This window comes from Triticum dicoccoides, chromosome 2B (assembly GCF_002162155.2).
Source record: "Triticum dicoccoides isolate Atlit2015 ecotype Zavitan chromosome 2B, WEW_v2.0, whole genome shotgun sequence".
Taxonomy (NCBI): domain Eukaryota; kingdom Viridiplantae; phylum Streptophyta; class Magnoliopsida; order Poales; family Poaceae; genus Triticum; species Triticum dicoccoides.
Genome location: NC_041383.1, coordinates 126,983,844 through 126,996,724, shown reverse-complemented (window position 1 = coordinate 126,996,724; position 12,881 = coordinate 126,983,844). Strand labels below are relative to the sequence as shown.

Genomic DNA, 12,881 nt, shown 5'->3' with positions numbered 1-12,881 from the left:
GTGGCATTTAGTTGCTTCATTGCCCTTTCATTGATGCTTCATTAATCAGGGGCACAGTTACAAATGTTGACGCATCCAACATTTTAGGAAACTGATCCCTGATTTCTAGTAGGATATAATAAATCCTATAAATCATGTTTTATTTCTAGTAACAAATCGCTCCTCGGTTGTTTCAATGGAAGCATTATCTCTGGTAACAAATCGCTCCCCGGTTGTTTCAAAGGAACCATTTTTCATGCGATAGAAATCAGGAAGCATCAAATAGGTTCTCAAATACGTATTGAAAATATGCAGATGCCACTAATAATATTACCATAAGCTGTTAACAAATTCCATGTGGCGATCCTTCCATGTGGCATTTAGTTGCTTCATTGCCCTTTCATTGATGCTTTGATATGAAAAACACAAAATGACACATGCTTCCTTACATGTTTAATAAAGCTTCATGGCTCACCATTTGATGCTTCGGAACAAAAATGGTAACCGAAACTCTGTTCAATGGTGTAGAAGCATCTCGATTTGGTGGAAGTTGCATCATACATTACAGAAGCATTTTTCTTATGTGTAGGAAGAAAAATAGAGCAATGTTGGATACACCATTGATAGGTAATTGAATTGCAGGTAGAAAGTATACCAATAATTTTACATATACATTTTGACCGAAGAAAATTATGCTTCCAAAAGGGTGGAAATTTGTTTCCAACAACAATCACTTGTACTTCCAATGTGAACAAAATCTGAATCACGTGTGGCTACTACACATATGGTATCCTTCAACCTGGCCAAATGCAAGACCGCTGGAGCACATCCGACGTAGCATGCATGAGAGCATCGCTACCACGCAGCCACATTGAAAAGGGACCTCATGAGTCTATAGCATGCAGCCCCAATTACAGGCTTCAACGAGCAGAGCACGACCATACCACTTCAAGCAGCAACTACAAAATGTCTGACGAGGAGTAGCAGAGGAAACGAAGGTCTGCACACCGGCGAAATTACAGTGCCACACCGGCCAGATTGGGGATGCAGCGCGACGAACGGATCACAAGGAGCGTTGTGGGGGCATGAAGCACACATGCACATGCTTAGCCATCAAGGTGACATGGTGTGTGCGTTCTTGCCGGAGGACTTGCTGGTCGAACGTAAATGCGGTGGTGCGATAAGAGCGAGGTTGAAGCGAGGAGGATCCAGATGGCAGGTGTGGCAGAGAGGGTGGCGAGGTAGTTGATTAGGGTTTGATGGTGGATGTGAGGATGATTCGGAGGGGTTATATAGTACAGCCAGGCGTTGTTGGATGCATGGCTCCAAAACGATTGGTGAGATGCTGGTCTGACGAAAGCCATGTATTAGACGTCTCACAGGAATAGTTTTCCTTTATATTTATAGCCTTACCATACCTGGATTGATTTATTGCCATATAATTACCATATTCGAAATTTCCGGAGTTATGACCTTACCATACCTGGATGGATTTATTACTATAATAATCATATTTGAGATTTCTGAGTTTATAGCCTTACCATACGCGGATTAATTGTGATTGATTACCATAAATACATTGGGTGTTGCCGGTTAGACGAGAAAAGAGGAAAACCGGTGAGAGGGTGGTGGTGGGAGGTGGGACGAAGAAAAACCAGACGAAAAAAAGCCAGACGAAAATAAATCGTGGAGACTATTCATCAACTCAGATTTCCTTCTCTTTCGCTAAACTCGGGAAATCCTTCCTGCATGTGACGCACGGCCTTAACTGCCCTGCAATCTCCACGATTATCTTCCCTACATACACGTGATTGTTTCCTTCTCATTTGTTAACAGATTGGCTAACACCATTATATATCGGGAGCAAGAAAATCGCCCGAGATATCGCTCCGTTTTATTGAATTGATTGTGTCTGGTTACCTTAAGTTAATTGATTGCGTTTGGAAAGAATTGATTGTCATGCATGATTGCGTTTGGAAAGAATTGATTGTCATGCATGAATCGGGGACATAAGGGGGGAAACGGAACCTGACTGCGTGCGGTGAATGGGGTGGGGTAGGGGTGGGGATGGTGTGATGAAAAAAACCGGTTGAAAAAAACCATGGTAGGTGGGACGAAAAAAAACCATGGTAGGTGGGACGAAAAAAAACCTGGAAGCGAGACTACCAACTGGTGAGATGCTGGTCTGACGAAAGCCATGTATTAGACGTCTCACAGGAATAGTTTTCCTTTATATTTATAGCCTTACCATACCTGGATTGATTTATTGCCATATAATTACCATATTCGAAATTTCCTGAGTTATGACCTTACCATACCTGGATGGATTTATTACTATAATAATCATATTTGAGATTTCTGAGTTTATAGCCTTACCATACGTGGATTAATTGTGATTGATTACCATAAATACATTGGGTGTTGCCGGTTAGACGAGAAAAGAGGAAAACCGGTGAGAGGGTGGTGGTGGGAGGTGGGACGAAGAAAAACCAGACGAAAAAAAGCCAGACGAAAATAAATCGTGGAGACTATTCATCAACTCAGATTTCCTTCTCTTTCGCTGAACTCGGGAAATCCTTCCTGCATGTGACGCACGGCCTTAACTGCCCTGCAATCTCCACGATTATCTTCCCTACATACACGTGATTGTTTCCTTCTCATTTGTTAACAGATTGGCTAGCACCATTATATATCGGGAGCAAGAAAATCGCCCGAGATATCGCTCCGTTTTATTGAATTGATTGTGTCTGGTTACCTTAAGTTAATTGATTGCGTTTGGAAAGAATTGATTGTCATGCATGATTGCGTTTGGAAAGAATTGATTGTCATGCATGAATCGGGAACATAAGGGGGGAAACGGAACCTGACTGCGTGCGGTGAATGGGGTGGGGTAGGGGTGGGGATGGTGTGATGAAAAAAACCGGTTGAAAAAAAACCATGGTAGGTGGGACGAAAAAAAACCATGGTAGGTGGGACGAAAAAAAACCTGGAAGCGAGACTACCAACTGCTCCATTAGGAGTAGAGATAATCTAGTTACATTGTGATGAATCGAACACCCATAGAGTTTTGGTGTTGATCATGTTTTGCTTGCGAGAGAGGTTTAGTCAACGGATCTGCGACATTCAGATCCGTATGTACTTTGAAAATATCTATGTCTCCATCTTGAACATTTTCACGGATGGAGTTGAAACGACGCTTGATGTGCCTGGTCTTCTTGTGAAACCTGGGCTCCTTGGCAAGGGCAATAGCTCCAGTGTTGTCACATAAGAGTTTGATCGGCCCCGACGCATTGGGTATGACTCCTAGGTCGGTGATGAACTCCTTCACCCAAATAGCTTCATGCGCTGCCTCCGAGGCTGCCATGTACTCCGCTTCACATGTAGATCCCGCCACGACGCTCTGCTTGCAGCTGCACCAGCTTACTGCTCCACCATTCAACATATACACATATCCGGTTTGTGACTTAGAGTCATCCAGATCTGTGTCGAAGCTAGCGTCGACGTAACCCTTTACGACGAGCTCCTCGTCACCTCCATAAACGAGAAACATGTCCTTTGTCCTTTTCAGGTACTTCAGGATATTCTTGACCGCTGTCCAGTGTTCCTTGCCGGGATTACTTTGGTACCTTCCTACCAAACTTACGGCAAGGTTTACATCAAGTCTGGTACACAGCATGGCATACATAATAGATCCTATGGCTGAAGCATAGGGGATGACACTCGTCTCTTCTTTATCTTTTGCCGTGGTCGGGCATTGAGCCGAGCTCAATTTCACACCTTGCAATACAGGCAAGAACCCCTTCTTGGACTGATCCATTTTGAACTTCTTCAAAATCTTATCAAGGTATGTGCTTTGTGAAAGACCTATGAGGCGTCTCGATCTATCTCTATAGATCTTGATGCCTAATATATAAGCAGCTTCTCCAAGGTCCTTCATTGAAAAACACTTATTCAAGTAGGCCTTAATGCTGTCCAAAAGTTCTATATCATTTCCCATCAAAAGTATGTCATGTACATATAATATGAGAAATGCTACAGAGCTCCCACTCACTTTCTTGTAAACACAAGCTTCTCCATAAGTCTGCATAAACCCAAATGCTTTGATCATCTCATCAAAGCGAATGTTCCAACTCCGAGATGCTTGCACCAGCCCATAAATGGATCGCTGGAGCTTGCATGCTTTGTTAGCATTCTTAGGATCGACAAAACCCTACGGCTGCATCATATACAGTTCTTCCTTAAGATGCCCGTTAAGGAATGCCGTTTTGACGTCCATCTGCCATATCTCATAATCATAGTATGCGGCAATTGCTAACATGATTCGGACGGACTTAAGCTTCGCTACGGGAGAGAAAGTCTCATCATAGTCAATCCCTTGAACTTGCCGATAACCCTTAGCGACAAGTCGAGCTTTATAGATGGTGACATTACCATCCGCGTCCGTCTTCTTCTTAAAGATCCATTTGTTTTCTATCGCTCGCCGATCATTGGGCAAGTCAGTCAAAGTCCATACTTTGTTTTCATACATGGATTCTATCTCAGATTTCATGGCTTCAAGCCATTTGTTGGAATCTGGGCCCGCCATCGCTTCTTCATAGTTCGAAGGTTCACCGTTGTCTAACAACATGATTTCCAGGACAGGGTTGCCGTACCACTCTGGTGCGGAACGTGTCCTTGTGGACCTACGAAGTTCAGTAGCAACTTGATCAGAAGTACCTTGATCATCATCATTAATTTCCTCTCCAGTTGGAGTAGGCATCACAGGAACATTTTCCTGAGCTGCACTACTATCCTGTTCAAGAGGTAGTACTTCATCGAGTTCTACTTTCCTCCCACTTACTTCTTTCGAGAGAAACTCTTTTTCCAGAAAGGATCCGTTCTTGGCAACAAAGATCTTGCCCTCGGATCTTAAGTAGAAGGTATACCCAATGGTTTCTTTAGGGTATCCTATGAAGACGCATTTTTCTGACTTGGGTTCGAGCTTTTCAGGTTGAAGTTTCTTGACATAAGCATCGCATCCCCAAACTTTTAGAAACGACAATTTAGGTTTCTTTCCAAACCATAATTCATACGGTGTCGTCTCAACGGATTTAGACGGTGCCCTATTTAAAGTGAATGTAGCTGTCTCTAGAGCGTATCCCCAAAATGATAGCGGTAAATCGGTAAGAGACATCATAGATCGCACCATATCCAATAGAGTGCGATTACGACGTTCGGACACACCGTTACACTGAGGTGTTCTAGGCGGCATGAGTTGTGAAACGATTCCACATTTTCTTAAGTGTGTACCAAATTCGTGACTTAAATATTCTCCTCCACGATCCGATCGTAAGAATTTTATCTTTCGGTCATGTTGATTCTCTACTTCATTCTGGAATTCCTTGAACTTTTCAAAGGTCTAAGATTTGTGTTTCATCAAGTAGACATACCCATATCTACTCAAGTCATCAGTGAGAGTGAGAACATAACGATATCCTCCGCGAGCCTCAATGCTCACTGGACCGCACACATCGGTATGTATGATTTCCAACAAGTTGGTTGCTCGCTCCATTGTTCCGGAGAACGGAGTCTTGGTCATCTTGCCCATGAGGCATGGTTCGCATGTGTCAAATGATTCATAATCGAGAGACTCTAAAAGTCCATCAGCATGGAGCTTCTTCATGCGCTTGACACCAATATGACCAAGGCGGCAGTGCCACAAATATGTGGGACTATCGTTATCAACTTTACATCTTTTGGCATTCACACTATGAATATGTGTAGTATTACGTTCGAGATTCATTAAGAATAAACCATTGACCATCGGGGCATGACCATGAAACATATCTCTCATATAAATAGAACAACCATTATTCTCAGATTTAAATGAGTAGCCATCTCGCATCAAACGAGATCCAGATACAATGTTCATACTCAAACTTGGCACTAAATAACAATTATTGAGGTTTAAAACTAATCCCGTAGGTAAATGTAGAGGTAGCGTGCCGACGGCGATCACATCGACCTTGGAACCATTCCCGACGCGCATCGTCACCTCGTCCTTCGCCAGTCTCCGCTTATTCCGCAGCTCCTGCTGTGAGTTACAAATGTGAGCAACGGCACCGGTATCAAATAACCAGGAGTTACTACGAGTACTGGTAAGGTACACATCAATTACATGTATATCAAATATACCTTTAGTGTTGCCGGCCTTCTTGTCTGCTAAGTATTTGGGGCAGTTCCGCTTCCAGTGACCCTTTCCCTTGCAATAAAAGCACTCAGTTTCAGGCTTGGGTCCATGCTTTGACTTCTTCCCGGCAACTGGCTTACCGGGCGCGGCACCATCTTTGCTGTCCTTCTTGAAGTTCTTCTTACCCTTGCCCTTCTTGAACTTAGTGGTCTTATTGACCATCAACACTTGATGTTCTTTCTTGATTTCAACCTCTGCCGACTTCAGCATTGAAAATACTTCAGGAATGGTCTTCACCATCCCCTGCATATTGTAGTTCATCACGAAGCTCTTGTAGCTTGGTGGGAGCGACTGAAGGATTCTGTCAATGACCGCCTCATCCGGGATGTTAATGTCCAGCTGGGACAGGCGGTTGTGCAACCCAGACATTTTGAGTATATGCTCACTGACAAAACTATTTTCCTCCATCTTACAACTATAGAACTTGTCGGAGACTTCATATCTCTCGACCCGGGCATGAGCTTGGAAAACTAGTTTCAGCTCCTCGAACATCTCATATGCTCCGTGTTGCTCAAAACGCTTTTGGAGCCCCGGTTCTAAGCTGTAAAGCATGCCGCACTGAACGAGGGAGTAATCATCGGCACGAGACTGCCAAGCATTCATAATGTCTTGGTTCTCTGGGACGGGAGCGTCACCTAGCGGTCCTTCTAGGACATATTGTTTCCTGGCAGCTATGAGGATGATCCTCAGGTTCCGGACCCAGTCCGTATAGTTGCTTCCATCATCTTTCAGCTTGGTTTTGTCTAGGAACGCGTTGAAGTTCATGTTGACATGAGCGTTGGCCATTTGATCTACAAGACATATTTTTGCAAAAAGTTTTAGACTAAGTTCATGATAATTAAGTTCATCTAATCAAATTATTTTAATGAACTCCCACTCAGATTAGACATCCCTCTAGTCATCTAAGTGTTACACGATCCGAGTCGACTAGGCCGTGTCCGATCATCACGTGAGACGGACTAGTCATCATCGGTGAACATCTCCATGTTGATCGTATCTTCCATACGACTCATGTTCGACCTTTCGGGCTCTGTGTTCTGAGGCCATGTCTGTACATGCTAGGCTCGTCAAGTTAACCCTAAGTGTTCTACATGTGTAAATCTGTCTTACACCCGTTGTATGTGAACGTAAGGATCTATCACATCCGATCATCACGTGGTGCTTCGAAACGACGAACTTTAGCAACGGTGCACAGTTAGGGGGAACACTTTCTTGAAATTATTATAAGGGATCATCTTATTTACTACCGTCGTTCTAAGTAAACAAGATGCATAAAACATAATAAACATCACATGCAATTATATAAAGTAGTGACATGATATGGCCAATATCATATAACTCCTTTGATCTTCATCTTCGGGGCTCCATGATCATCTCGTCACCGGCATGACACCATGATCTCCATCATCGTGTCTTCATGAAGTTGTCACGCCAATGACTACTTCTACTTCTATGGCTAACGCATTTAGCAATAAAGTAAAGTAATTTACATGGCGTTCTTCAATGACTCGCAGGTCATACAAAAAATAAAGACAACTCCTATGGCTCCTGCCGGTTGTCATACTCATCGACATGCAAGTCGTGATTCCTATTACAAGAACATGATCTCATACATCACAATATATCATTCATCATTCATCACAACTTCTGGCCATATCACATCACATGACAATTGCTGCAAAAACAAGTTAGACGTCCTCTAATTGTTGTTGCATCTTTTACGTGGCTGCAATTGGGTTCTAGCAAGAACGTTTTCTTACCTACGAATAACCACAACGTGATTTTGTCAACTTCTATTTACCCTTCATAAGGACCCTTTTCATCGAATCCGCTCCAACTAAAGTGGGAGAGACAGACACCCGCCAGCCACCTTATGCAACTAGTGCATGTTAGTCGGTGGAACCGGTCTCACGTAAGCGTACGTGTAAGGTTGGTCCGGGCCGCTTCATCCCACAATACCGCTGAAGCAAGATAAGACTAGTAGCGGCAAGCAAGTTGACAAGATCTACGCCCACAACAAAATTGTGTTCTACTCGTGCAATAGAGAACTACGCATAGACCTAGCTTATGATGCCACTGTTGGGGAACGTTGCAGAAAATTAAAATTTTTCCTACGGTTTCACCAAGATCCATCTATGAGTTCATCTAAGCAACGAGTCAAGGGAGTGAGTTTGCATCTACATACCACTTGTAGATTGCGTACGGAAGCGTTCGAGGGAGCGGTGATGATGGAGTCGTGCTCGACGTGATTCAGATCACCGATGACCAAGTGCTAAACGGATAGCACCTCCGCGTTCAACACACGTACGGTATGGGCGACGTCTCCTCCGTCTTGATCCAGCAAGGAGGAAGGAGAGGTTGAGGAAGACAGCTCTACCGGCAGTACGACGGCGTGGTGTTGGTGGAGAAGCAGCACTCCGACAGGGCTTCGCCAAGCTCGTGACGAAGAAGGAGAGGTGTTGGGGAGGGGAGGGGCTGTGCCTTGGCTTGTGTGTGCAGCCCTCCCCTCACCCCTCTATTTATAGGGGAAGGGGCAAGGGGGGACGGCCCCTCTAGATGGGATCTAGAGGGGGGGGCGGCCAGGGAGGGGGGACTTGCCCCCCAAGCAAAGGGGGCGCCCCCTCTAGGGTTCCCCCCCCCAACCCTAGGCGCATGGGCCCAAGGGGGGGCGCGCCCAGCCCTCCAGGGGCTGGCTCCTGCCCCATGCAGCCTATGTGGCCCCCCGGGAGGGGTGGCCCCTCCCGGTGGACCCCCGGAACCCTTCCGGTGGCCCCGGTACAATACCGATATGCCCCCGAAACTTTCCGGTGTCCGTTTGAGAACTTCCCATATATAAATCTTTACCTCCGGACCCTTCCGGAACTCCTCGTGACGTCCGGGATCTCATCCAGGACTCCGAACAACATTCGGTATTCACATACAAGTCTTCCTAATAACCCTAGCGTCACCGAACCTTAAGTGTGTAGAACCCTACGGGTTCGGGAGACATGCAGACATGACCGAGACGGCTCTCAGGTCAATAACCAACAGCGGGATCTGGATACCCATGTTGGCTCCCACATGCTCCTCGATGATGTCATCGGATGAACCACGATGTCGAGGATTCAAGCAACCCCGTATACTATTCCCTTTGTCAATCGGTACGTTACATGCCCGAGACTCGATCGTCGGTATCCCAATACCTCGTTCAGTCTCGTTACCGGCAAGTCACTTTACTCGTACCGTAATGCATGATCACGTGACCAAGCACTTGGTCACTTTGAGCTCATTATGATGATGCATTACCGAGTGGGCCCAGAGATACCTCTCCGTCATACGGAGTGACAAATCCCAGTCTCGATCCGTGTCAACCCAACAGACACTTTCGAAGATACCTGTAGTGTACCTTTATAGTCACCCAGTTACGTTGTGACGTTTGATACACCCAAAGCACTCCTACGGTATCCGGGAGTTACACGATCTCATGGTCTAAGGAAGAGATACTTGACATTGAAAAAACTCTAGCAAAAACGAACTACACGATCTTGTGCTATGCTTAGGATTGGGTCTTGTCCATCACATCATTCTCCTAATGATGTGATCCCGTTGTCAATGACATCCAATGTCCATAGTCAGGAAACCATGACTATCTGTTGACCAACGAGCTAGTCAACTAGAGGCTCACCAGGGACGTATTGTGGTCTATGTATTCACACATGTATTACGATTTCCGGATAATACAATTATAGCATGAATAAAAGACAATTATCATGAACAAGGAAATATAATAATAATGCTTTTATTATTGCCTCTAGGGCATATGTCCAACACACTCATTTTATGTGCAATGTGTAGGCGGTTCTGAGTAGGGAACTCAATACGTGTCCAACTTTTGGCAACCTGAAGACCTTGTCCCTTGGCGAATGGTGTATGACTGCAGACTTTGATGCATTAATTTTCTTGCTGCAGCACTCACCTAATATACAGAAGCTCTTTCTCCGACTTAAAATTGTATGTGTAATTACATATTCGGGGCTTATGCTTACTTGATTATCTTTTAGTTTTGAGTAATTTAGCACATGCTTAACAATAACTTTTTTGATCTGCAAAAGAACTTCAATGCCAGAAAGGCATCAGAAACAAGTATCAAATTACAGGGAAGATCATTTACTTGCAAAGACCTTCGAATGGTGAAGATCACATGCTCAAAGGATGATGGGAGAGTCCATAAGCTGGCAAATTTGTTCATGGCAAATGGTATACCAGTCGAGAAAATTTATGTCCGCCACAGCGGGAATGCTTGTGAGTCATACCTTCTCTTCAGATAGCATTTTGTATTTATTTTCATTATCAGTACTTTTACTTGCTTGTATGTTCCTGTGCTATTTGCTGACGGATATCGACTGCATACTGTCTTGTTCCGCTTTCCCTGAAAAGCCACATGCTTTTATGTGCATATATAATCTGCTTAATATCTTGTCACCATTCTGTTAAATTGGAAGTATGTTTTGCTAAGTTAAGTATGTTCCTTCTGTACATGATCCTAGACTACACACTTATACACTTATACACTCCCTGATACTTCTACCAGATCTCCGCAGCCAGAAGCAGATGAAGGAGTTCTGGGGGATGTAACATCCAACATCCTCATGAGCAACTGATCGTGCTCTCAAAGCTGCGCTGGGTTTCTTGATTGCCTCTTTTTTGGTAACATGGATGCCTTTGGTGATTATTGGGTCGTTGGAATGTTGTTGCTAGTGGGATAAGCTGAGAAGTTCATCTAGTAGTAGGTCTAGCCTCTAGTACAACTTTGCTTTGTTCCTGGAACGGATATGAATGCTCGTCGTTTGAATGCTTCAGACTTGAGAGTGGTGCATCTGAGTCTGTCATGCGTTGTGCTATGCTCCAGTAAGCATTGATCCTGTGGTGAGTTATAGGATGCTTTAGTACCGTGCAAATTCTGATGTCGTGTAAAAGGAAATGAACCTTCATTCCGATTCGGGCGATCAAGGTTTACATTGTTGTCTAACTATTCAGATTTTGGTGCTGGGAATGTCATGATACGAATGAAACACACTAATCAGTTTGATTTTAGGATTGCTTGCCACCATATATATCAGAATTGGCTGCAAATATGCTTAGTCTTCACTGCAACCGGCCACGGGAGGGTGGAAGCGAACGACTTTGTGAGCAACAGCAATGGATCATCGCGCGCCACACGGGGCAAAACCGAGCAACCATGGACGGGTGGCAACGACATATTTGATGCCATGTGCGAATAAAAGGCGTAATGCTGGAATTGTAGGCATAAGTTTACAAATTATTAATTTCCCAGATGCAGAGCCGGTCCATCTCTGTATACATATCCATGCATGACTATTTGTTTCCTCCCCTTGAAAAAATATTATTCATTTCCCTTCATTCAAATTTTTCTGATGGACAGAAACATCAAAGGTTGGCCCGCTACGTTGATTAATCACAACGATGAGACCTATGGGCAAACGTGGAGGCACTCTTCCTGCGTTCGCCAGCAAGGTAGTCCTGGCAATGTTGCACAACAGAATTCGACGTTCTCAGGGCCGTGCCTCCTCCCTATGCACATTTTTGGGAACGGGGTGTCGTCTTTGCCTATGGCATCGCCGTCCGAAAGACGAGGACAACCTGATCCGCCGATCTCACCATCTGCATGGACAGAGAATGCATTGCGTGCATGCACATACATCAGACGGCTTGCGCCAAAAACAATATAACAAGCGAAAAACAGGCACATATATACGACATGCATGAGAAAAATAGCAGTCCCTCCATTTTAAAATGCAAATGTTTTTTAGTTTGTATTCAACAATTAGGTAACTTTTATGATATGAAAGCATACTCACAAGAAAATTATTTGCAGTACAAACCTAGCTAGTAACAGTAAATATATACGGGTATAAAGCAATCGTTGGTCACAATCTCATCCTAACTTGTGTAGTGTACGTTGAAAACAGATGGAGCATATATATTACCAGTTGAGGAGACCAACATGAGCATGGAGCATCCAAGGAGCACAATGAACAAAACCGCGGCTGCCTTGGCTTCCATCTGACCGTTGAGTCTGCTGAACGCCATGTTTTGATCACTAACTTATATGAGATACTTAGATGGATAATGAACACAACTAATGTGCTCAATCGAGTCAGGCCCTAGGCTATTTATATATCAAGACACAGCGCACAAGGTAGACTTTGTCAATTCATTATAATGACAAAAATAAATAGACATCACACTTTCGTAGGATAAGATAAGCACACGATTACTTAAAGCACTCCTATCTTTAAGTTATAAATATCATATGCATTAAATGTGTGTTTATATATATCTCATCAATGGATTGTATCTTGTTGTACTCTAAAATATTTATCATTTAGTGTTTTTGTGAGAGAGAAAATATGAGTTGCTTTGTTTTTTGAGTGAAGAGCTATATCTATATTAAGCCAGGATAACTCTCTCTTTGCTTATTAATAGGATGCCACATTAGATTTTTTTTACTTAGGTGTCAAAATTATGATATAGTCCAAAATAAGTTATGAAATATTAATTTCCGTTGGTGGGTATATATATAGGGTCGCGCTATTCGTCACCCAGGGTGAAGAATTGTTATTCTTCACCCCCAGCCCGCCCATGCACCCAGCCGAACCAGTTTGCATCCACC

General features: G+C 43.9%; 1 pseudogene; it reads left to right on the top strand.

The window, feature by feature from the left end:
* LOC119360642 overlaps nucleotides 1-10,822 on the top strand; it is a 21,975-nt pseudogene extending 11,153 nt beyond the window's left edge.
* The last annotated feature ends 2,059 nt before the right edge of the window (nucleotides 10,823-12,881 follow it).